The sequence below is a fragment of the Xenopus laevis genome, chromosome 3S, assembly GCF_017654675.1.
Source record: "Xenopus laevis strain J_2021 chromosome 3S, Xenopus_laevis_v10.1, whole genome shotgun sequence".
NCBI lineage: Eukaryota > Metazoa > Chordata > Amphibia > Anura > Pipidae > Xenopus > Xenopus laevis.
Window position 1 is genome coordinate 86,356,487 of NC_054376.1, and position 24,569 is coordinate 86,381,055.

A 24,569-nucleotide genomic window follows, 5' to 3' on the forward strand; every position below is an offset into this window, starting at 1 on the left:
CTGCATATCTTCTGAAAAGATAGGAAGAGTGACCTCTTTCTTTAATGACCTTCTGGATGAGGGGAAATGGAGGAAAGGCATAAACTAGCCCGAAGGACCAAGTTTGGAACAACGCATCCGACCCCATTGCTAACTGGCATGGTTTTCTCGAGAAAAATGCTGATCCCAATCGTTCTCTTCCCTGTTCCATTGGTCCAAGAACAGATATCGGGCTGAACTCATGTGCCACTTCGCCCACTTTTTTACTGGAATGGTTACTGCCATGGAGCCCAGCAGGGACATCAAGTATCTGGCTGTGGCCCAATCCTTGAATTGGAAACTTGAGACTAAGTTGACAAGGGCCCCGACCTTCTCGAGAGGAAGCGAGACGGAGTCCTTCTGGGTGTTGAACCAAGCCCCTAGATAGACCAAAGACTGGGATGGGAACAAATGGCTCTTTTCCCAATTCACAAGCCAGCCGTGGGATTCCAGGAAACTGAGGACTCGGTCGCGATGTGTCAGTAGAGTCTCCCTTTTTCTTGCTGACAAGAGAATGTCGTCTAGGTAGTGCCAGATGGAGATTCCCTCTAGTCTGAGAGACACTATTAGGGTGACTAGGACCTTTGAAAAAACTCTTGGAGCGGTGGAAAGGCCAAAGGGCAGACAGCGAAATTGGAAATGTCTTCCTGTTATAGCGAAGCGAAGGAAACGCTGGTGAGAATGAAGACTAAGGATAGATCAAAAGTTTCCTTGGGACTTTCTGATTCCTCCTCAGAGTCGAAAAAGACATCAGCAAGTATCTCCGGAGACACGGATTCATCTTCAGAGGAGTCTTCCTCTCTACCCAGATTAGGACTGTTTTCCAAATCCCTTGGGGCTATGGTAGAAGGACCAGAAGCAGAACTGCAGAATACAATCCAGCAGGATCTGCAACATTTCTTGCCTGTTTGAGGCGGATTAAAGCAACCCACGCATTCCTGGGGGCCTGTAGAATGACCTTTGCTCTTTTTAGAAGATCCATCTTCTGGCAAGCTGGAAGAGAAAACCAAAATCAAAAAAGAGAGAGAGAGAGAGAGAAAAAGAAAAGGAAAAAGAAGAAAAAAGGAGGGACCTACCTAGCTTGGAGCGCAGATGCACCTGAGGCTAAGGAATCCATACCAAAAAACCTGAACAGAGAAATAGGTTCAGAAAAAAGGTAAGCAACAAAAATATACTACCAGGATGGCCATACTGAAAAAACCCAGGACATCCCCCCTCAGTCACCTACCTTCCCTGACACAAGAGAAGGAAGAATCGGCTTGAAACCGCATGGAGAAGTGGGCAACACGAGTGCTGCCATTTCCAGGCCTTAAAAACTCCTGGAAGAGGAAGTGACACGCACTTCCAATCGCATTCCGAAGATTCCCCATACCAAAATGGCCACGGCGTAATTGTGCATGTGCAAAAACCAAGATGGCCCCCATGATCGGAGGAACCACACCACTCACAGGGAAAAAAGGGGTAGCAGCTGAATCCTATTCTGTGCAGAAAGGCAGACCGTGGATTCCTTTGCAGCACAAGCAACTTCCAAGTCACTTCCATGCTGTACTCAAGGAGACAAAATGGAGGAGGTAGTAAAAACCAGTCAAGGCTTAACCCCTTGTCTGCCCCAATCCCCGACTTTACAAGAAGGGGAGGAAGGAGAAGCACCTGCCCTGGATTCACCTAGGGAAGCTTACAACTACCCAGGGAATAAACACAAACTAGAAGAGGATCCCTAAGTTCATAGCAGAGCAAGGACAAAGAAAAAAGACGAATTAAGTGTGTCCAGGGGGAGCCTTTAAAGTTTTAGAGGGGGAGGGATGTTCTGGTCTATGGGCCCCTGGTTGTAATGCTGATATGGAGTGGCCAGGAAATACATGATAGATATACTGTATATATATTTGCAAAAATGCAAAGCTTCTATTTAGTAAGCCTAGTGTCCGCATAGTTCTCAGATAGAACCACAGGCAAACCAGAAAAAGGCACCAAAATATATTCATTGATATCTCAAATACTATAAAACAGAAGGCAATTGCACTTATACTCTGAGGAATCTGATGACTTTTTACTTGCAGGAGAAACTATGTAACTATAATATATTGTCTACTGTGCTCCTCACGTCTTAGTAATGGGAACATGATTTTTACTTGAAATTGTAAAAACTGGGCAAGAGAGATTAAAAGGGAATAAAAAACCTCCAGAAAGGAGCCGAGCTAAATGAAAAAGGGAAAAAGAACCAACTGACTTTACCAGCAAACAATTATTTAAGAGGCAATGAGCAAGAGCTTAATGGAGTTCAGTTCTGTGACTTATTGGTTTTATGTTGCCTCCTTTCCTTGAAATAACTCCTCCAGATGGTTCACACTCAATTCACTAATGAGCTGTACCAAATAAGCTACTTGATTTACTATATTCTAATACTGAGAACTATATGAGAATATCATTTATTAGGCATTGTTTGACTGTAAATCATTGGATAGTAGATCACATTGTTGTGCAGTGCAAATGTTCACAGATCCTTAGCACTTCAGATGAGTTTACACAGAATCACTACAAGCTATATTAATTATAAAGTGATTTTTTTTTGCTAATCAAATAGAAACAAGAGTATATGCAACGAAACACAGTCATTTTCATAGTCATAGCTTGAGCATGCCCCTCTTGAGAGAACACCACCTGGACAGAAGAAAGTGAAGAAGCACAGGCAATATGGAGAATGCAAAATGCAGGGAAGCAAGTCATTTCTGTACTTGGTTAGACAACATTAACATTTTACTTTACATTAATTAAGCATTTCAGCATGCCTTAAGTAAGAAAATCAATTGGTATAAACATGATTGTACACCTTTCCTTTTCATTTAAAGGAGGAACTAATGAAGCAGTCCAATAGAGTAAAAAGTTACACTTTTCTGACTAAAAGTGTTAAAGCGGGATATCAACAGAGCCACAGGCCTTCACAGCAAACACAGGGAGGCTTATTTTATTCAAATTCCAATACAAATAAACATGGAATTTTTCCGAACTCGAATGTTTGGCTCAAAAATTTCGAATGTAAAAATGTGTGAGAATAAAAACGTAAAAAAACCTGAATACATCGAATTTGTATTCTCCTCATTGTTTTCAATGGGTCTACAAACTCTCAAATCAAAATGTTTGAGTTTTTGGTGCTTAGTAAATTTCTAAAATTCCAGTTTTCGAAACTCTAATTTACATTTGTGAGTTTTCGCTCAAAAACATTCTAATTCAGATGTTGATAAATCAGCCCCTTAGGGCGATGGCATGTTGGGCACTTAGTCACCTCTCCATCAGAAGACAAAGCACCCAAAAATAACTTTGCACAGATAATCATACAAAGTTTCCTTCACAGCAGCATTCTGTTGGTCCTTGCTGCCCTAAGATGGCCTTTCTGAGGCCCCCCCTCATGCTTAGCTTTCTGAGCACCAGAGTGAGCCAAGGGAGGACCACATTGCTAATTTTTACACTGGAATTTTGGCTCTTAAAGGGGAACTCCGGCTTCCAATCCAAAATTTGATAAAGAGGCCCACATAACACAGAAACCTCTAATAGACCCATCACAGTTAACGGCTTCTTCAAAAAGTATGAATAAATGCCATTTTCTAAACTGAAATCCAGCGGTTTAACAGTTATTTTCTTTCTGCATCATTTGAAATCCTGGCAGGGAAGGAGGGACTAAACACTGATGTTACAAATTGTAACAACTTCTCCACAGCTTACAGACAGCATGCAGGAACTACATAACCCACAATGCATTGCACTGTGATGTTCCTTTCCTTATTGAAATCACGTGTGCAGGGAATTGCGAGGTTTGGAGGATGCAGGGTGAGGGCAGATGGCTGTTGATACAAAGTAACAGTAGTCAGCCAGCTCAGCAAAGTAGTCAAACAGATCAGCAACGGAGCAGGGTGTTAGGCTTAGGGAACTGTTCCAAACCATTAAAAATCATGAAAAGTCTGCATTTTGTTTAATTGATATATATAGCAAAGTTGCTTGAAATTATGTTTGCTTTTCAGTTATGTTTGTGTGGAGTTCCCCTTTAAAGTTACCAACAGCAGCTTTTTGCTGTAAAGGTTCATGGGATAAATCATGAGGATGTATAATAAATCCGCTTTAGAGCCTCAGCAAATGTATTTTACTAAAAAAAATTTGACTAAAATCCAAGAAAGAGTTATTTTGTAGATATTCTACTAAATTCATTGGCAAGAAAACATAATCACTAAAATTAACATAGAACATTTTCTTCTAAATCTCTAAATTGCCTTTTCTTGGTACAGAGAGACTTCATGTTATAAGCTATGCATAGTTATCTTTAATGTCAGAAAACACCTTTAGAAATATCCCAAATGATAATTTTATACAAAAAATTGTGACACTCTCATACTGCTGCTGATGAGTTCCATGGTCACATAAAAGGACAAGCCCACCATTTACTTTTAATATCTTCATGTTTGGGGCTTGTTACTTTTTTATAATGCTGAAGTTTCTGTGAGTTTTTATCAATAAACATTGTTTATAAGGATATAGTTTACGGGTTGTTCATAACTCTTGTGAATTATAATCAACTAATAAACTTGTCCACACACCATAATGCTTTGGACAGTGAGAGGGCAGAATGCATTTCTAAGCTTTTCTGTTTCTGCTGAAAAATCCACCGAGGCATTCCAAGTTTGTGTTTAATTCTTTCAGATGCCATTTTTTAAAATATACATACAGTATGCATGTATGTATGTATATACTGTATTTATTTATTTATATAGCACCACAATTGTATGCTGTGCTTTAAAAGGTGTGAGCACAAACAGGGGTATAGTAATAATAAAGCTATACAGTTAACAATAGATAAATCAATGCTTAAGAGCTAAGAGCTTTCAACACACAATTTGGATGAGGTCCCTTCCCAAAGGAGCTTACAATCTATATATCAGTAACAAACACAATACATTATGCCAATGAGTGAAATTTAAGGAGAGCTCAGTAAAGTGAGCTTTTTAGAGTTACATGCTGCAGATCCATGATCTATGCCCTTGGCAGTTCTCAAACAAATTAATTTTTTTCTCTTTTCACATATTTGGATTACTGAACCTCTCCTGGAATTATCCATGTTCCATATTTCATGTTCCATCCCCTTTGATAATTATTTCCGTTACTAGGATGAAAGGCGTATGACCCACATAATCCTATTACATACTGCCCGATAGTTTTTTTTTGGCGGTGTTCATATTAATCTGCTCTTTGCTTAATAGATAATTGTATGGCAAGCCTCAAAATTGATTTAAAGACATGCAAATCCATGTGAATGTCTCAGACCACACCAGGAAGTGAACTTTAGAAATGTCCATTTTATCAGATACTGCATGTTTCTCCTTCTTTTTTTCATGCTTATAAATCAACTATGATAAATGGAGGCCATTCATTTTCTGGCTGTGGACCAACTCACCAGTGCAAGACGTCATTGTGTAGTTCAACATAAGAAGCCCTTGACGCCATACACTTGCAGAGAAATGATTCCTATTATCTGTGGGTTACTTCCCAAACTAACAACACAGTTATGTGTTGTTATGAACAGTGGCAAAAAAAACTATAACCTTTTTTGAATTAAGAATTAATGTTTACAGTGAACTAATAAATGTTAACAGTGTCCTAAGGGGGAACCGTTTCATGGGTGTAACAATCTTGCTGCGCACCCTTTTCCTTTGGACATATCTAATCAGAAATATAAATATAATCCACTTGACATTTTCTAGGCTTCCTGCCTAAATAACCCTCTGTAAACAGACCAAAAGAAAATAGTCGCTCTGCCCTCTTGTTGTTTGCACACGCCCTGCAATGTGAAGATACATACATGCATGTGTTTGGCTTTGGTCTGAATAAAAGGTTTCCAAACCCATTAGTCAGTGCTGCTGTGTGTTATTGTATAGTCTTTGCCAGCTGTCCATGGGCAGATAATATTCAGCTCACAGTGGTGCATTGCAGAGCTGGCAATATTTCTCCTGCTACTAGAAACAGCAAACAACTAAAGAGACAATTCATTCATACCCAAGAATGTGTTTATTTTTTAACTGCCATATATTCTTGTTAAACAAAACCATCTGACAAGATTTGGCTATCATTTTATGAATGCCAGGGATTTACAACTAAATCAACAAAGGTCACATAAAAGTACAGGTATGGGACCGGTTATTCAGAATACTTGGGACATGGGGTTTTCTAGATACAGAATCTTTCAGTAAATTTAGATCTCCATACCTTAAGTCTGCTAAAAAAATTATTAAAATATTAATTAAAGCCAAAAGGATTGTTATGCCATCAATAGTGATAACTTATGCCTTAGTTGGGATCAGGATAAAGGTACAGGAAAAAAAAATTTTAAAAAAAATTTGAATTATTTGGATAAAATGGAGTCTATGGGGTCTTTTCCGTAATTCTGAGATTTCCGAACAACGGATCCCACGTGTGTGTTTATTAAATACACATATTTAAGGATGATAAGAGGGGAGAGAAAGGGTGACTTGCCTATTGTGATGATACAGTACGTACGTTCAGCCTTCCAGGAGAAGTCAGATAGTTTGGAAATCATAAATTTAGAGATGAATCAATATTTCCTTCAGGAAGAAAGGTGAATGAATGGCTATGATGTGTGTTTTGCTTTCTGGTCCTCAGCTTGTGTTTACACAATTAGTATGGAAGTCAGCTTTAAGCATGTTTAGCCCTCGGCCACACTTACTAGAAAGCAAATACCCTCAGGAATAGGTTTGTAATATGAAATACATTACACTTCTTGCAGTCCCTTGAAGACAAAAGGAGCTCAGAATGTAACTTTAGTGTCAATATAACCTCCAGTTAAAAAAGCAATTATGATATAGACAACATTGAAGAAGCCTGATGCCAATGGCTCAGTAACATTTGCTCTCTCCGTTATTGCTACTTTTAGAATTTTAGGGGAAAATAAAGCTATAGTTTGCTGTGCTGAAACTCCCATGCACAAAATGTACTTTGCACAATTGAAGCAATTAAACCAGTTAGAGACCAACCTGAATTTAAGACCACGTATAAAAATATTGTTGTGATGTGATAAAGTTACCATAATGAAAGTCATACATTTAAGAAATAGTATAATGCGTGAGAACCTAATGATCCAGCACACCAATCACTGCCCAGAACCAATTTCTCTGGCTTCTATTTACAAAAGGAAAACATTTTTAACACACTGTTCTAACACAAAACCAAATTTATAGTGGGACTCAAGAAAGAGTTAATGATAATTAGTTATACAAGGAAATATGATAAACTTATTAATGACAAAGATGCATTTTTCTAGGGAACTTTTGGTTGGTTAGCTAGACGGATGGAGATCTAACTCAAATACTTATGCCCCTATACACTGGTTTTATTTAAAAAATAACGTTCGGTGTAAAAAGCAAGTGCCGCATGATAATATTGTAAGAACAGAAATAGAAATATGGTTTTTCGGCAGATTTCAGATGCGAACCAATAAAACAAAAATGAGTACACTGCATAAAGAAGAGAATAAAACTTTAGCAGTATACATAACATAGTGGTCTGCAAAGTAGAAAATAATGTAATAAAATTACATGTATGATTTTTTTTCTTTTTTCAGTGGTAGCTGTCCATTGTAATCTAAATACTCAACCAAAAACATGAAATTATATGTATATGACAGACCTGACACAGCAGTTAAGAACTATTACACAGGATTCAGATTTTGGCCTAGAACACGTGTACCACCAGTGACAGTATGATGCACACATTAATTTGAAGGCTACATTTGATAACAGTCGATAAATGACATTGCTTTGTTCTGGGTTTAGTTTCCCCTTTGATGGCTTTCTTTTTGCCAAACATGCACAAAAAGAAAACATTCTGATGCCATTTTGTGTAACCCATATCAAGTCTAAACATATATTGTTTTCCCTTTGTCTACTGCCAATGCTCCATGGAAAAGAAACTATTAATAGTATGTTGTGTGAATAGCTACACTTAAATGTAGACGCTGACTTTTCAGCCAGGCTACTCCAAAACAGCTTGAAGCTGGCCATAGATGTTGAGATTTTTAAAAGAGCCAATCCTCATCGTGAGACCACGATTATCTCGGAACGATCGTACCATCAACTAAAAAGACCAGTTTGCCAGGAAAACAAAGGGGAGCTGCCTGCTTGGCCCTGCAAACATAGAGAGATTGCAATGGGACTGACAAAGATTTTTTAACCTGGCAGATCAATTTCCTGACAGATGTTGGCCGAAAAATCGTAAGATGTTCTATCGTTCGAATCCCACTAACCGCATGATAATTTCGAAGGATTGGTCGGACTTCGCTAAAATCGGTTGTTGGGCAAGAGAAATCTTTGCGTCTATGGGGACCTTCAGTTGAAGGAACTATAAAGACGCTTGTAGAGTCTGTAAAAGAAAGTAACTTTCACATTTCTCTATGTGGCTGGCCCTCCCCCTTCATCTGCTATTGCTAATGATGACTCTTTTGTGGCAACAATCCATTATTGCATTTGGTGTGTTTGTTTTTGTGACCTTCACATGATTGGGACAGTTGATAAATTTCCCTTTTAATTCTTAAAGAATAATTAAAGTGTAACTAAAGAAGTAGGGCAGAAAAGTTGTCCATTGTGTTTTGGGCTTCTGTACCAGCCCAAGGCAACCACAGCCCCTTAGCAGTAAAGATCTGTGTCTCCAAAATGCCCCAATAGCTCCCCATCTTCTTTTCTGCTGATTCACTGCACATGATCTGTGCTGCTGTCACTTACTGAGCTTAGGGACCAGCACACAATGATGCTGATTAGCAATTAATTATTGATACATGGCAGCACAGAAACCAGCACAATTAGCATCAGAATTTAATAATTAGTCCGAAACTCCAATATTGATTTTTAATCCTGTAAAATACCAGTTTACCATGCACTGTGAATTAGGAGTAGATTGCATACCTCATCTGATAAATGGGACTGTGCAGCAAGCCAGCAGTGCATGTTCTTTACTACATTGTCCTAGTATTGGACCTAGCATACACATAGCTAATTTTGGATATCCGTACAAAAACTATTAGCACTTATACTGCAGTAAGATGCAGGTATAAGGAGGCATCCATACAAACAGAGGTACAAAAGTAGATGCAGTAAGCCATAACACATCTAAACTCCATGAAATGATTTCCCACATACCTTATGGGGGACGTGTTTTAAAAGTAGTTTTTTAAAAGAATTAAAGGAGAAGGAAAGGCTTTGTACACTTGGGGGTGCCAAATGTTAGGCACCCCCAAGTGATTGTATATACTTACCTGAAACCCTGGGTCAGTGCTCTTATCAGCAGAAAACTGCACCGGCCCAGGGTTATACCAGTGAGCACCATGGAAAGATCCTCTTCCAGCATCTTCTTTCTTCAAATTTCCCAGGGCAAACGCAGGTGCAGTTGAATGAAATAGCCAACTTTTTAAGTTCAGCTTATCGTTCTACTGCACATGCATTCCCGTGCAAAGCAAATAGGAAGACGATCGATCCGTGGTGCTCACTGCTCACTGGAATAACCCGGGGCTGGTGAAATTTTCTACTGATAGGAGCACCGGCCCAGGGTTTCAGGTAAGTCAATACAATCACTTGGGGTGCCTAACATTTGGCACCCCCAAGTGTACGATGCTTCTCCTTTAAAATGTAATATTCTTCCTTAGACAGTTCTTATATTGCGAATTAAATTGCTAGTAAAAAAAAATTAAGGTCTCCTAAAAGCTTGTGTACTGTTTTGAAGTAGTTGACGTTTTATTACATAGACTCCACACTGGTATAAACAATGAAATTAGCAATATTTCTACCACTTGTAAACGGAATTTAAAAAAAAATTGCAAATAGTAAAAAAAGGAAATTCACACTAAGATTATTTTTCCCATTGTGGTTATTTTTTCTATTAATTAGTTTCACTAGTTTCCCCCGTACATTTTTGGTTCAGCAAAAAGGATCAGCAAAATAGTGAAAAATCTAAACAAAAAGCTTAAGTTGCTTAAATATTGTGTTCTAGACTGTTTGCAAAGCACTACAAAAAAGCTGATAAAAAGGACAGATATACAGTAAGTGGACACATGCTTTTTGTATGAACCTTGCCAAAACTGGCATGGCTTTCCCCTCTCCATTGGAGATAAGATAGACATCTAGATGTTCCCTATACATTTAGACAGTGTTCTTGTTCATGGCTTTTACTGAAGCAATAATAACCAAAGGGAGCAGTATACAAACCTGATTCTACTGCAGATTTATAACCAAAGGGATGCTACTTGTTCATTTTCGACTACCTATCAGCCACAGACAAGCTTTTTTAGTGAGGAAAATATATTCTGTTTGACCTTTGCTTCACTGAATTAAACTGAATAATTGATAAAATCATCCCATAATTGAATCCCAGCATATAATTATTGCCAGCCAGACTAGAGCGAATTTTACCTTTAATCTACACCTCAGCAACCTGATGATGAACATTAAAATTAAATGCCTCAGTAATACAGTGCTCTTCCTGAAGTCTGACAATGGCACATCATTGCTCTATTAACATAACAAGCTCAGAAAATAATTACACAATAATAAATTCAACAACATACAATAAACATATGAAATAAAAAAAGTTGATTAGCTGTCAGATTTACTGCATTTTATTTGAACATCTGCAAGTGAAGAGGACAAGCTGGGAAGTGAGGAGCATATTTAATATGGCTTCAACCAGTATGCTAGAAATAAATTAAAAGCCCTGCAGGGTCCAATCATTTTATTTATGGCACTTTCTCGCTGCATTTTTTTCCATGAGGCTATAAAATATCATATTCACAGACTACAGACAATTTACGTAAATGTTTCAGGTTCACAGTTGCTAGAGTATTTTAAATAAAAAATATTGGTTTGAAGTGTACATGTAATTTGGATTTCTGTACCTTACGTCTGCTAAATATTATTAATTAGATGAACTAAACCAAATAGGATTGTTTTGCCTCCAATATAGTTTACTTAAATTTTAGTTGCAGTCTATGAAAGATGGCCTTCCTGTAATTCAGAGCTTTTTGTATAACAGGTTTCAGTTCCTATAACTGTATTTAGATACTGACATGAATGAGGAATGTTTTAATGGTTCTCTTACAAATTTTGACACAATGATACAAAGCACGTTGGATGCTGTCTATTTATAAATATCTAGGCATCTCTGTAATTGAAAAGCTACACAATAGAACAAGCCGTCAATCCTTAAGAGCAGAAAAAATACATTTTCACCTTCAATTATATAAAAGGTTATTATTTATAAAAGCAGCAACTTTATGGAAAGCTCTGCCATGTAAGTTTGTGATGGCAGCTTCCAATAACAGCTTCATACAAAGGCTTAGACTATTTAAGCACAGGCAGCCTGTCTTCTAATAAATCACTTTTAGTTGAACAGGCTGACCAATGTTCCATATGAGGCTTTCCATCACTCTGATCTCTCAAAAGTATTCATCTTCAGTAATTCATGGTATCTAAATTGTACATTCATACAAAGCATGTCTACGCATTATACATAAGCTTTAATATTTTAACATGACATACACACATACTGTATTTACCACTCAAGCACCAGCCAGTGTAAAGAGCTATGTCTCCTGTTTTATATATTTTATATATCTTATATATATCTTTTATATAGTTCTAGTTATTGTTTTAGAATAATTGAGGGATCACTGGCCATTTGCCCCCCCCTCCAGTAGCATTTGTGTAGATTAATTTGCCATTTCACTTTCCAGCAGTTCTCTGGGCAATCCAGTCATCTGGTTTGTAGGATGTGCATTGCTATTTGACCTTCCACATATGTGGCTAAAGTGCAAGTGACTGACAATGAAAACAGGTACTCAAAGGCAATATAAATAGGTGGTAAGCCCCTTGTGTTTATTGAGTCACTCAAGAATCAACAATGAATCTGCACCTTTGTCAAGTGAACTGACCAACCAGATTGCAAGTGACAGGTCTCCTGATACTCACAGAAAAAACTTTCCCCTGCCCTGCCACTTGCAATAAGCTTTATCGCAACTCTGTTGGGCTCTGGGGGGCAGGTGTAATCCTGCTACACCATCGCACATAACATTGCTAGGGATGCTCCCTTTTCTGGAAACACTGATCTTCCTAATTTTTTATCTTTCTCCCTCTTAATAAAATTGGCATCAGGCATCATTTTTACTGGACAGATGGCCACCCTCGCCATTGCTCTTAAAGAACTACATTGAAAATGTATATTAACTACTGTCGAACTGGCCAAAAAAAACATTCCAGGCTCTAGTAATTATACACTTGATTTTGAAGTATTTATTCATGTCCATATCTTAAAATAGGTCTCTATACTTATACTTATATGTATCAGGCATATGCAGTGACATAAGGCATGAGATATATTCTCAGATTTTGATTCATAAAGATTAGAATTTGCTTTTTCATAGGGTTGAGTTATGTGCAGCAATTTACTGCTGGTAAAGATTCGATTGTGTGGAGGTTTACATGGTTGTTGACCATTGTCACATCATGAATGATAGCATTGCTGGACAATGTGTTAGTACCGAGAAATGTAATACTCTCTAGACTAGAGCCATTTAATTAAAGCTTGTCCCATTGCTGCTAGATATACACTTTGTTGGGAAAAATGAGGGCAAAGTATTAGAGACACACAAGAAGATTTATGTTGATTTATGAGGTTGTGTATCTCCACAATCATAAATCATGGAACTACACTTTCTCTCTTTGACAGTTTGAGTATAGGGGCATATATGTAAAACGGAATTCGACAGAAACTGGTGTTAAAAGCTGGGTAATATAAATGGCGAATTTATCAAGGTGTGTGTAATTGTATGCCATGCCAATGGCAGTTTAACACTGTTATTTTACATCGCTTCCAGTGGAAGTCACTCAAAGAAAAAAAAAACATAAAAAATTGATGCCATTTTTTACAAGGAGAAGCCTGGCGATGTGTGGTGTATTATCCCGCCATTTTTTACACTGAATAATAAATATGCCCCTGAGTCTATACCTAAAAGCAGTGGTCCCCAACCAGTAGCTCGCGAGCAACATGTTGCTCACCAACCCCTTGGATGTTGCTCCCAATGGCATCGAAGTAGGTGCTTATTTTTGAATTCCAGACTTAAAGGCAAGTTTTGGTTGTATAAAAACCAGATGTACTGCAAAGCAGAGCCTCCTGGAGGCTACCAGTCCATATAGGGGCTACCAAACAGCCAAAAACAGCCCTTATTTGACATCCCCATGGACTTTTTCATGCTTGTGTTGCTCTCCAACTCTTTTTTACATTTAAATGTGGCTCACGAGTAAAAAAGGTTGGGGACCCCTGCCTAAAAAGAACAGTGAGGCGTCACTCAGTTTTTATGAATGGCAGAGTTATATAAACCTTTATGCATCAGTTTGCCTTAGTACAAAAGTATTTAGCAGACAATGAGACATTTGCTTTAATTTGCATAAAGGTCATGAAATGTGGTGTTTTGATCCTACCCCAAAGAAGTGGTTAGTCCAATGGGACACACCGTGAGTTGCATAACAATTGCTATATAAGACCCAAAGAAACCCTGTGCCATGTTTCAAGAAGTAGCATTAGGTGCTGGAAGACCTAAGGAACTCCGGGACAAGTAGACTATAAACTATATTAGATTAAGCCCTATACTGAATAACCATCATAACCATCTGGTCAAAAATATGAGGGCATGATAACCATGTCCCATTAAAAGTATAATTAGCATAAACCCTGGTTTACATGTGTTTTAAGTTACATGCTCTGGATGGGCTGAAAATTGACTTTCCATAAGGAGCCTATGTACTGTATATACACATTTCTTAATTCCAGAATCAAATGCACCCTGACAAGTTTTTACTCTCTGTATAACCATACAGTACAACAGGGTATCATGTTTTTTTATGATCCTAGGGCCAATAAAAATAACTTATAATGAACACATACCCATTTAACATGGCAATTATACACAGAAGGCTTTGGTAACCTACAATTTTCATTGTGTCATACCCCTGACAGCCTTCAGTTGTTGGAGGGATTCTGGAGTTGTTGTTCCACAACAGCTGGATTAAGATGACCTCTAAAGGTACAGTATATGATGCATAGTTACAAATCACATCTAATCCTAAAATGACTCAAGCTAATTCATAACTCATCATACTCGGGTAGCTTTGCCAAGCTGGTTATGAAGACGGTGAACCAAGTGGGGTTGATCCTAAGCCACCAATCAGTTCACCTTGGATCGTGTCTGAAGACCACATCTATGGTGAAGGGTGAAGTGACTAACGCTGGCGAAAATTCATGACATCATTTCGGATCTTCGCCGATTTACTAACAGTCGCTGGAGTAACTTCGCCAGCGAAGGCGATAGACTCTAGTGGTACTTACGCTCCCTAACGCCTGGTGAATTTGTGCTCTGGCGAATGCACGTAACTACGCTAAGATGCACTAAGATGTGGATTTTACTGAATGTTACCTCTTGCGCCAGACTTGCCTTCACCTCAGACCAGGCGAAGTGCAATAGAGTAAATAGGAGTTCCTAAAAAAATAGAAAAAAAAACCACTAGAGTCTTTTCCTTTTTTCAGGGTGATAGGCTGCAAAAGAGCGAACATTTTTTTGGGGTAACCGGCTTCCCCCTACATTTCCTAACATATGGCACATAAACTATACACTGGGCTCATGTGTAGGGCAATACAACAACTCTATTTTATTAAGGTTTCCCAGGCTTGTGTAGTGTAATGTATTGGCTGCAACATATATGTCCATTCAATTTTAACTTCCCGCTGTATGCAAATTATGCAACGCTAGGGCAACTTCGCTTCGGTTGATGCAGTAACGCTAACTCAACTTTGCCAGCGTTTGCCGCCCTGGACTCAACTTCAGATTTTAGTGAATTATTGTTGTCCTGGCGAATCTACATCAAGTGTTGCGCTGTGAGCGAAGCCGTCTCTGGCGAATTTTCGGAGGTTAGTGAATTTGCCCCTAGATCTGAACTGTATCTATCCGAAACATCAGATACCAATCAGATATACATCGATTTAGCACCAGTCAAGGGACAATAGGTTACTAACTCAGTTAAGCGTGACAAAGTCTCCAGCCAATATTAGCTTGACCATGGCAAAAGTTGTATTACAAGGCACTCTGGTAACACCAAGTATTTAATGCTTTGTAGCCAATATACAGATACCAATTCTTATGAGAAGATATTAAAAAAAGAGAGCAATAATATGAAGGTCATCCAAAGATTTTATTTCTAAAACATCTACCTCCTTGAAGTGTTACCAAATGAAAATCACTCCTGCTTGAGCTGGTAACTGGAGGGAGAACCATTTTGTATACACAGAAAACTGAATATTGTTTCATTTGCTACATAACAAGTATTATGTTTTCAAATATAATAGATTGCTATCGCACAGTTGATGCACTAGTGTGACTAATCAGTTACACCCATACATAGAGGCTCTGTTTCCAGACTGCATTTCTAACCACTTGCTATGCACCTCATACATCAAGCAGGCACACAATTCATGGACTTCACGCGCTGCACTGCTCTCTAATAATCCCTAATGTCAATCTAAATGCCAGTGCTTATTGTAAGAATAAGCAGCTTTGCTACACATGTACAAATCATAATTAGAAGGTCTGTCAGAAATAGATCATGTTAATACTAGAGGAATATTATACCTACAATGCAATTGCCTTAATTTTTTTCCCTCTCCATTTTCAGTTCAAGTTAAACATATTCAGCTGTGCAGAGAGAATGTGAATTCATTTGACTTGCTGTAGGGAAGGAAGATGTGTTTGTTTAGCTGTAGAAACGACAAAATATTCACATCAGCTCTACAATATTGCATTCCATGCTGTCTACTGAATGATGTGGAGGAACAAGTTCATTTTAAAGTAAATGGCAATCATTGACCTTGTGTTTCAATTTCCAGACAACTAACCAATCTTTGTTTACTAATGCCAGCTTTCAAGAGGTTTAGTATGATATGTCCAAAATCATTTTTGCACAATGGCACTATTTCTCTGTTTCACTGGCAAAATGCTGAGATTCTAAGCACCAATTTTACACTACAGGGCTAGTATTAGGGTAAGGACAAGGAAGACTATTTCCCACAATCCTCAAAGAAAAAGTACTTGATATAATCACAACTTGTATTACATTAATTGTTTTGAACTTTTTTCAATCGGTGATCTCTGACCTTTCACCTCTAGTTAAATGTTTCCCAGCTGCTGTCATTCCTCTTAGAGAAACAATGTGAAAGTATTGCTTAGATATGTGTATAGTATGCAAATAATAAATTACAGCTACCTAGGGAATGAGCCTTGATCATACTGCCCTGCTAACCTAACATATTCAAATAAATAGTCATACTAACATCCCAAGCACTACATTCACACCAGAAACAAAAAACCCAGCCAGTACCATTTCCAGAATAAGTCTAAGCATTTAAACCTTGTTTTAGGCCAGGGGTGCCCAAAAGGTAGATAGGATCTACTAGTAAACCTTTAGCTGGTGATCAGTAGATCTCAAGACACTGTCAACAAACAAATAAAATAGTCAGGTAGCGGTGCGCTTCGAAGGCTTGGAGCATGTATTAGGTAAAATTACATGCTGAGTAAGGAAAATGTACACAGGATACTCCCCCCGGGCTGGACCTGTTAAGCAAGAGCTACATATGGTGAAGCACAGTTAGAGATCGTGGATCGGCCCGCATTTAAAATGTACTCACCAGACAGCGGATGTCAAATCGCATGTATAAGCCGTCGTTGGTTTGCAGGTTATTTTTTGCTTGTAGCTAGGTTTTACCGGGTATTGCTTCTCAGAGCGGTGCTTCTAAAGTATGGGCGCTCCTGTTTTAAGCCCCTTTGAACAACCCAGACTACAGAGTAACAGATTTATACAGCAACTAAGGCCTCCTATCCTGTGGCTTCATTTACTACCCTGAAGGGAAAAAATGTTTGATTGCCTGCCTGCCAAGGATACAATCTCTGTAAATATTTTACTACCATACTTCTACTATGTCTGAGCTGTGTAACGATAACTGTAAAATATTTCTTATATTCCTGTTGTATACCTTTGGACACCATGCATGTGTCAAAATGAGCAACACTACAGGAATTTTACAACATATCAAACTGGGAAGTTAGGGGTATTTTCCCCAGTTATTAATAAATTCATACATTTATCAAACCAAATAAGTGTGTCAATGCATCAGATAAAGTGTTGAGGTTCAGCCCTGGGATATTAATGCACTGCAAGTGGATGATGAATGATTCAGAAAAGGTCTTTATGGATTTGAGGGGGGGGGGGTTAGATTAGAGAAGGATGTTCACCTTTACGTAAATTTTAAGTATGTTATAGGTTTTAGTAGTATCCTTCCTGTTCTGCCTATTTCCAACCTGCAATTTAAAATGTGTTCTGCTTGTTGGGGTCACTGACAAAAATCCAAAGACCAGATTCATTGCAGAGTTCATTAGTGTTATTATTATTATCTCATAGCAAAGAACGTTAGATTCAAAAAACACAAGTCCATCAAGTTCAAGCAGTTATGACTATATAAAACTATATAAAACCTACTTAACTGCTAGTTCAGAGATAATAAGTGCTGTGATTGGATATTTGGCAGTCCCTATGTGGATTGGCAGCCTACTGTTGCTTTAAATAATTATAAACGCAAGCTTTAATTCTACATACAGTATGTCTGACCCATAAATTTTAACTTTATACTTATCTCAACTCCGCACTTAAAATTATCTTCACTGCTTGACTTTACTAACACTCCAAAAACAATATCATTAATATTAGGATTTTTCTTAGTAGATTAATTTTGCATCTATATATATATAAATACATATATGTGTTTACATTGTTTTTCATTCAGTTATATTAATGTGTTTTAATTTTACCAATCTTTTGCTTCCATTTCCAAGCACGACTCATGTAAGAGGAGCAGTGGGCTTGTATAAGATAAACACACATAAAGGAAATGGGTAGGATTTCTACTGATTTTTACGCAATGAGAAATCCAAGCCGATATAAAACTGAATTTAATAAAAGCATGCTTGAAGAGGTGTTAGAAACAAAAAGAATAACAACGGAAAAGCTTTTATATTTTAGAGCATTATATAATTTAAAAAAAAGACAATGTTTCTTACAAAAACAAGTTTTTTGGTCCCATACATATTTGTTTTCTAGGTAGGATCCCACAGTAACAAATATTGCTTCAAGAGATGTTTTGACTGCATACTTATATGAAAAATAGTTAATTTTTGGCAGCCCAGCTAAATTATGCTCACCCCTATTCCCAGACATCTTTTCCAGATTCTAGAATCCTAAAGGGATACAACTGTCTAGGAACAGTGACATACCATGTCTAGCATTGCCCTTTAAAGATTGAGCTTCTTCAAGTGTATCAGATGAATTTCCTGTAGTGAGTGATGTAGAGTTGTTTTTTTTTCTTGACCACACAAGAATATTCTGGTATAAAATAGAATTCTCCCACTCTAAAATATTGAAGCACTTGTGTTCTCTAAATACTCTGCAGCAGGAACACTTGAATCCAACCCAATATGGGCGGATTGGCGCATTTGCGGTGTGTGTCCTTTCTGGGGCTCCACATTTTAAGGAAAATTGGGTATATTTACTACAGTGCAATTATGCAATGTTCAATTAGGTTTGATTAATTAAGTTAAGAAAGTCTAATTCAACACTTATGCTAGTAATTTAGCTGTGTATGGTGTACAGAAGAAGATTTCTTGTGGATTGCAGAAAAAAATCTAAATGCAAAGAACACTCATCCTGCATTTCAGAGAATAATAGCATTATCATGTCAAGATAAGACTATAGTTTAGAAAGCTATTTTGGCTGTATTTTGTGCTTTGCTAGTAATTTACCTCTAACTACATCTTTTAAAAGACATTATAGAGCTGGTCCATTTGCACACTAGTAATGCTCTCTGCACTACAACTCTGAAAAATATAATTAACAATTGGCAGCTTTTAGTTATTTCAGAAGAGTGACACCCACTACAACTAATCAGTGACATTACCATTATATTATACATAAAAAGTTTTTTTTGTTTTAAAAAAAAAAAAAGGCCTTTGCGTTTGTGTCAGCTTCCAGTGTTATTTTATCACTTTTTTATCAGAATTTTTCATGTTTTTCATTACTAATTATGGTTGGAAAGGATTATATTCATTAATCCCTTCAAATTTTAATCAGTACGGATTTAAAGTGTAAACAAACTAGATTTTCCAGAGTTACAAACATAGGATGAGCCAAACAATCACAAGTCCAATACACACAAAAATATTCAGACCATTTTGGTCTAAATAACAGCACAAATCAGGAAGGAATCCACTTAAAATAAAAAACCTTTATATTTACTGGATTACATGCCTATACAATGCCTTGTCAAAGTAGTCAGACCTAGCTTCTCAGTTCCACTGATATTATGGCTGAGATTACACCATTGTAGTACATTCACAGTTTTGTTCTTGAGCCAACTTTGGCATTGTGGGGTTAGATCATTTCGTTTTCAGCAGACTAAAACATGTTCTCTTGGAGTATTTGCCTATAATGCACCATACTTTCTCCTGCGGAGTCCCCACTGATGTAAAGTAGCAGCAAGCATGATACTGTGGATGGAAATGCAGGGAACTACCATTACAGTCTGCTCAAAACCATATCAAATAAAATGTATCTGCTAACAGGATAATGGTCAATACACAAGATCAATCCATCAAACTTCCACACAGTTCCACAGAACATTTGAATCACTGTAAACTTTCATTATTAAATGTTCAATAACACATTTCAGAATAATATTGCCCTTGTTCCCCAATAAAAGAGTTGATAGTACCTCATTGAAACTATGATGCTTTTTCTTTTAAACAGTTGACCAATAATGCTTCCAGCACATTATTGCTAAAGATGACATAACCTGTAGCAAACTTTGCATCTTTTATTACATAATACCATAGTAATTTTTTGGGGTTTTTTTCTTTAAAGGTGAGCACTGGCATGACTTACCCTAGGGCTTGTGGCTCTCTGATGATGGTGTCCCACTTAAAACTGTTGGTTAGTACATACATTCAGGGGATGAATGGGCAACTTGTCTTTTCACATTACTGTTCCTACAAAAGAAAAGAAAATAACAGCTTTATTCAAAACAAGTCACACAAAGCAATTGTAAAGCAGAGTTGATGGTCCAGTTTATGTAGAGTTCAGATATTTAGTTCAATTGATACTGCCATCACATGGCATTATTATTATGTCATTATTTTTTATTGTTTTACACATGCTGTAGTAGTTTTCATTTTTAATGCGACAGAAGTGGTTTGGCTTTCATACATTTGGTTTAAATGTTTTGAAGCTTTTCTTTACCCTTTCACCACAGGTATTCCAAGCAGCAGTACAAAAAGGGCAATGACATATGGGATGTTTTAATCTTGGCTACAGAGTTTGGCCAATTTCTTGCCTTCATTGGTTGGGGACCACTACCCTAAGGGGCAGATTTATCAAGGGTCTAATTTCAAAGTGGAAAATACTTTGAAATTCGACCATCAAATAGAATCCTCCGACATTTGAATTGGAAGTAGGAGGATTTTATTCATCGTACGATCGTATTCCGATTGTAGTACGATCGTACGATCATACTCCGATCGTACTTCGATTATCGAATGGTCAAACGATTTTTACTTCGAAATAGAAGTTGAAGTAGATTTGAAATCGTAGTATCCTATTCGATGGTCGAAGTATTCAAAAAATTACTTTGAATTTCTAATTTTTTAACTTCGAAAATTCCCTCGAATTCACTTCGACCCTTGATAAATCTGCCCCTAAATGTTTGGAAACTTCTAGGTAACGGATAATTAATCTTGCTTTTTATATCCTAAATCCTTGCCATAAAGCAATATAGTCCTTCTGGTGCTTTCCCAGAAAGACAATAGAATAGTCTAATAAATTAATTTTGACATACATTTTGCCACCCGTGGCAACTGTGGAGAAAATCTTGTATATACAATATCCCAGATAACTACTCAACAAACAATATCAGGAAATGGAGTTGTTAAGAGTCATCTTAATAATAGTGAATAATCAAAAGAAAAAATAATTTGTGACCATGTACAAAACAAAAAATTATTTGAATGTCTCATTGATAATCTAATTGATGCTAATCTAGTCCATCAAGTCAACCCCTCCGAGTGAAACTCAGCATCTATACACACACCCCTCCATAAACTCACATAAATGATATATGCACATATCTATACTAACTATAGAGTTTAGTATCACAATAAGCACAAGGCAGAGGACACAATAAATCTTTTCTACTTGATTTCTACAACTTGATGGAAGATTGCCTTTATTTGAGTGCCTGCCACAGATTTATTCACAGTTCGTCCGCTCCCCATGCTGAGGGCTCAGAGTGGTGCACCTGGGCCACTTCCTAAATGTGGTGAGTAAATACTCCACTCTGTGAAAACCCCTTTTCTGTCTAATCACAATTTAGTATCACAATAGCCTTTTATATATTATATCTGTCCAAGAAATCATCCAAGCCACTCTTTAAGGAATAAACAGAATCAGCCATCACAACATCACCCGGCAGTGCATTCCACAACTTAATTGTCCTCACTGTAAAGAACCACCTACGTTGCTTCAAATGAAAACTCCTTTCCTCCAGTCTGAATGGGTGGCCTCTGGTATGTTGATCCTCTTTATGGGTAAAAGGGTCCCCTGCTATTTGTCTATAATGTCCTCCAATGTATTTGTAAAGTTTAATCATGTCCCCTCGCAAGCGCCTTTTTTCCAGAGAAAACAACCCCAACCTTGACAGTCTACCCTCATAATTTAAGTCTTCCATCCCTCTAACCAGTTTAGTTTCACGTCTCTGCACTCTCTCCAGCTCATTTATATCCCTCTTAAAGGAGAAGGAAAGCTACAGAGGTATTTTATTGCCAATAGATTAGCTGCAATAGTGCAAGCTAGAATGCTATATTTATTCTGTAGAATGTTTTACCATACCTGAGTAAACAGCTCTATAAACTCTCTGTTTGTTTAGGCTAGGAGCTGCAGTATTAACATGGTGTGACATCACTTCCTGCCTGAGTCTCTCCCTGCTCTGGGCTCAGATTACATTAGAGAAGGGAGGGGGCGGGGGAAGAGGAGCAAACTGAGCATGCTCTTGCCCAGGGCAATGAGGTTTAAGCTGAAGGCAGGAAGTCTGATAGAGAAGCCCATGTGTACACAATAGAAGGAAAGAAATGCAGTTTTTCTTTTGACAGGGGACTCAGAGCAGCACTACTTTGGGGTTTTACTGGTATATTTAGATGGACCTTTCTGATAAGGCTTACTTAGTTTTAACCTTTCCTTCTCCTTTAAGGACTGGAGTCCAAAACTGCACTGCATACTCCAGGTGAGGCCTTACCAGGGACCTTTAAAGGGGCAAAAGTTATTTAAGAGTTTGCCCTTTTTTATGCAAGACAGAACTTTATTTGCTTTAGTGGCCAGAGAATGACACTGCCCGGAATCAGACAACTTGTTATCTACAAAAACCCCTAGCTCTGCATTAAAGTACAAATATTGTTTCTATTGTGGTTTATAGCACATATATAACAGCAGGGTTTTGATATTGTTATTTAATAATGTTATATACACAAACATATAACTTGGTGTATACATCATATGAAAGCTTAGTGAGGATTTTACAGGGAGGGTTTTATATCCTACATCTATGATGACTCAATGTTGACACATTCTCTGCCCAAACTATGCTGTCAATGACCCTTTAAATATTGTCTTTGAGCCAGCAATATTCTAGAATCCTGTTTATATTGTACAGTGCAGGGATATTACAATACAACCTTTGCTGTCAACCACAGTTGAAATGAATACATTGTAAAGGACAACTTTATGGTAACAAACTCCATTATATACAGAGCATGTCCCTCAAGGTTGTTCTTGTAATAATACAAATTAAATATCCTGGAGTATTTAAAAAAACAAGTCATTTTTCTTTTTATTACCATGCAGATGTGGCACGGGATGAAGAAAAACTAAGGATGTTTTACATTGCTATTGGCTCTTTCAGAAGTTATTCTTTTTGACAACTTCGAAATGTATTTGCCCACAGAAATGCAAGCAATCTTTGATGTCCAGTGTGAAGACTGATGAAATTCTACGGAATGTGTTTTGAGTTAGACAGAAGCTGCAGGCACTGGAAACAAGCCAGATGAAAAAAGAACCCACGTTATTAATTATTTCCCTCACGAGATGGGCTTCTGCGCAGTCTGGAGCAGTTACTTTATCAGGACGTTCATACCAATAATGAAATAGTGTAATGACACAGCTGTAGTCATAGAACCTCTAGGAGAAACCTCACAAACAGTAATGTTTTCTATATAACATGTTGTTTCCTCGTCTTTAAATTCTGTTGACATACAACATATTAAGAAACAAAATGTAGATATAAATGGGGCTAGAACAACTTCAAAAAATATAAGGAAATATTCATGATGCAGTGATACCAGTATACCCTTGCTTTTTGGCATGCTGCCCAGAAGATGCCAAACTTTGAATACTGTGAACTACAATAATTCAGAAAGGAAACAAAACCCACAAAATATAGTGGCTACAGTGGCCTCTTTATTAATAATAACATAGGCACATAATGTACAAGATCTATATTAGAACAGGGAAGCCTACACTACAGTTGTGTAATGTGTAAAGTATACTTACATATAGTATGCATGTTACCCTATATGTAATTTTCTTTGTATTTTTTTTAATAGAAATTTAAGCAAATTAAAAGACAAATAATGTAAAAAAATGAATAAATAAGTACAATTTAGAAAGCTGCATAGTGGATAAAAAAAAAGTCATTTTTAGTTAACACCTCATGCCTGTTATAAATACAATATATTTCATTCAAGGTGGTCAATACTATGATGTAGGACATGCAGACTTAATTTAAATCGGCTCAGCACAGAGAAGCAGGAAGTCAATGTCAAGGGGACAATGTTACAACAATTTGTTTAAAGGGATACTGTCATGGGAAAAAAAAAATTTCAAAATGAATTAGTTAATAATAGTGCTGCTCCAGCAGAATTCTGCACTGAAATCCATTTCTCAAAAGAGCAGACAGATGTTTTTATATTCAATTTTGAAATCTGACATGGGGCTAGAAATATTGTCAATTTCCCAGCTGCCCCAAGTCATGTGACTTGTGCTCTGATAAACTTCAATCACTCTTTACTGCAAGTTAAAGTGATATCACCCCCTCCCTTTTTACCCCCAGCAGCCGAACAAAAGAACAATGGGAAGGTAACCAGATAGCAGCTCCCTAACACAAGATAACAGCTGCCTGGTAGATCTAAGAACAACACTCAATAGTAAATCCCATGTCCCACTTCAGTTACATTGAGAAGGAAAAACTGCAGCCTGCCAGAAAGCATGTCTCTCCTAAAGTGCAGGCACAAGTCACATGACTGGGGGCAGCTGCGAAAT

The 24,569-nt window shown here is 37.5% G+C and overlaps 1 protein-coding gene across 1 annotated transcript in view; it reads right to left on the reverse strand.

The window, feature by feature from the left end:
* Positions 1 to 24,569, reverse strand: part of nav3.S (neuron navigator 3 S homeolog) — a 386,349-nt gene that overhangs the window by 297,480 nt on the left and 64,300 nt on the right. Inside the window, exon 2 of the mRNA XM_018255933.2 lies at positions 20,091 to 20,194. The gene's annotated coding sequence lies outside the window, so the exon portion shown is untranslated. The remainder of the gene's footprint in view (positions 1 to 20,090; positions 20,195 to 24,569) is intronic.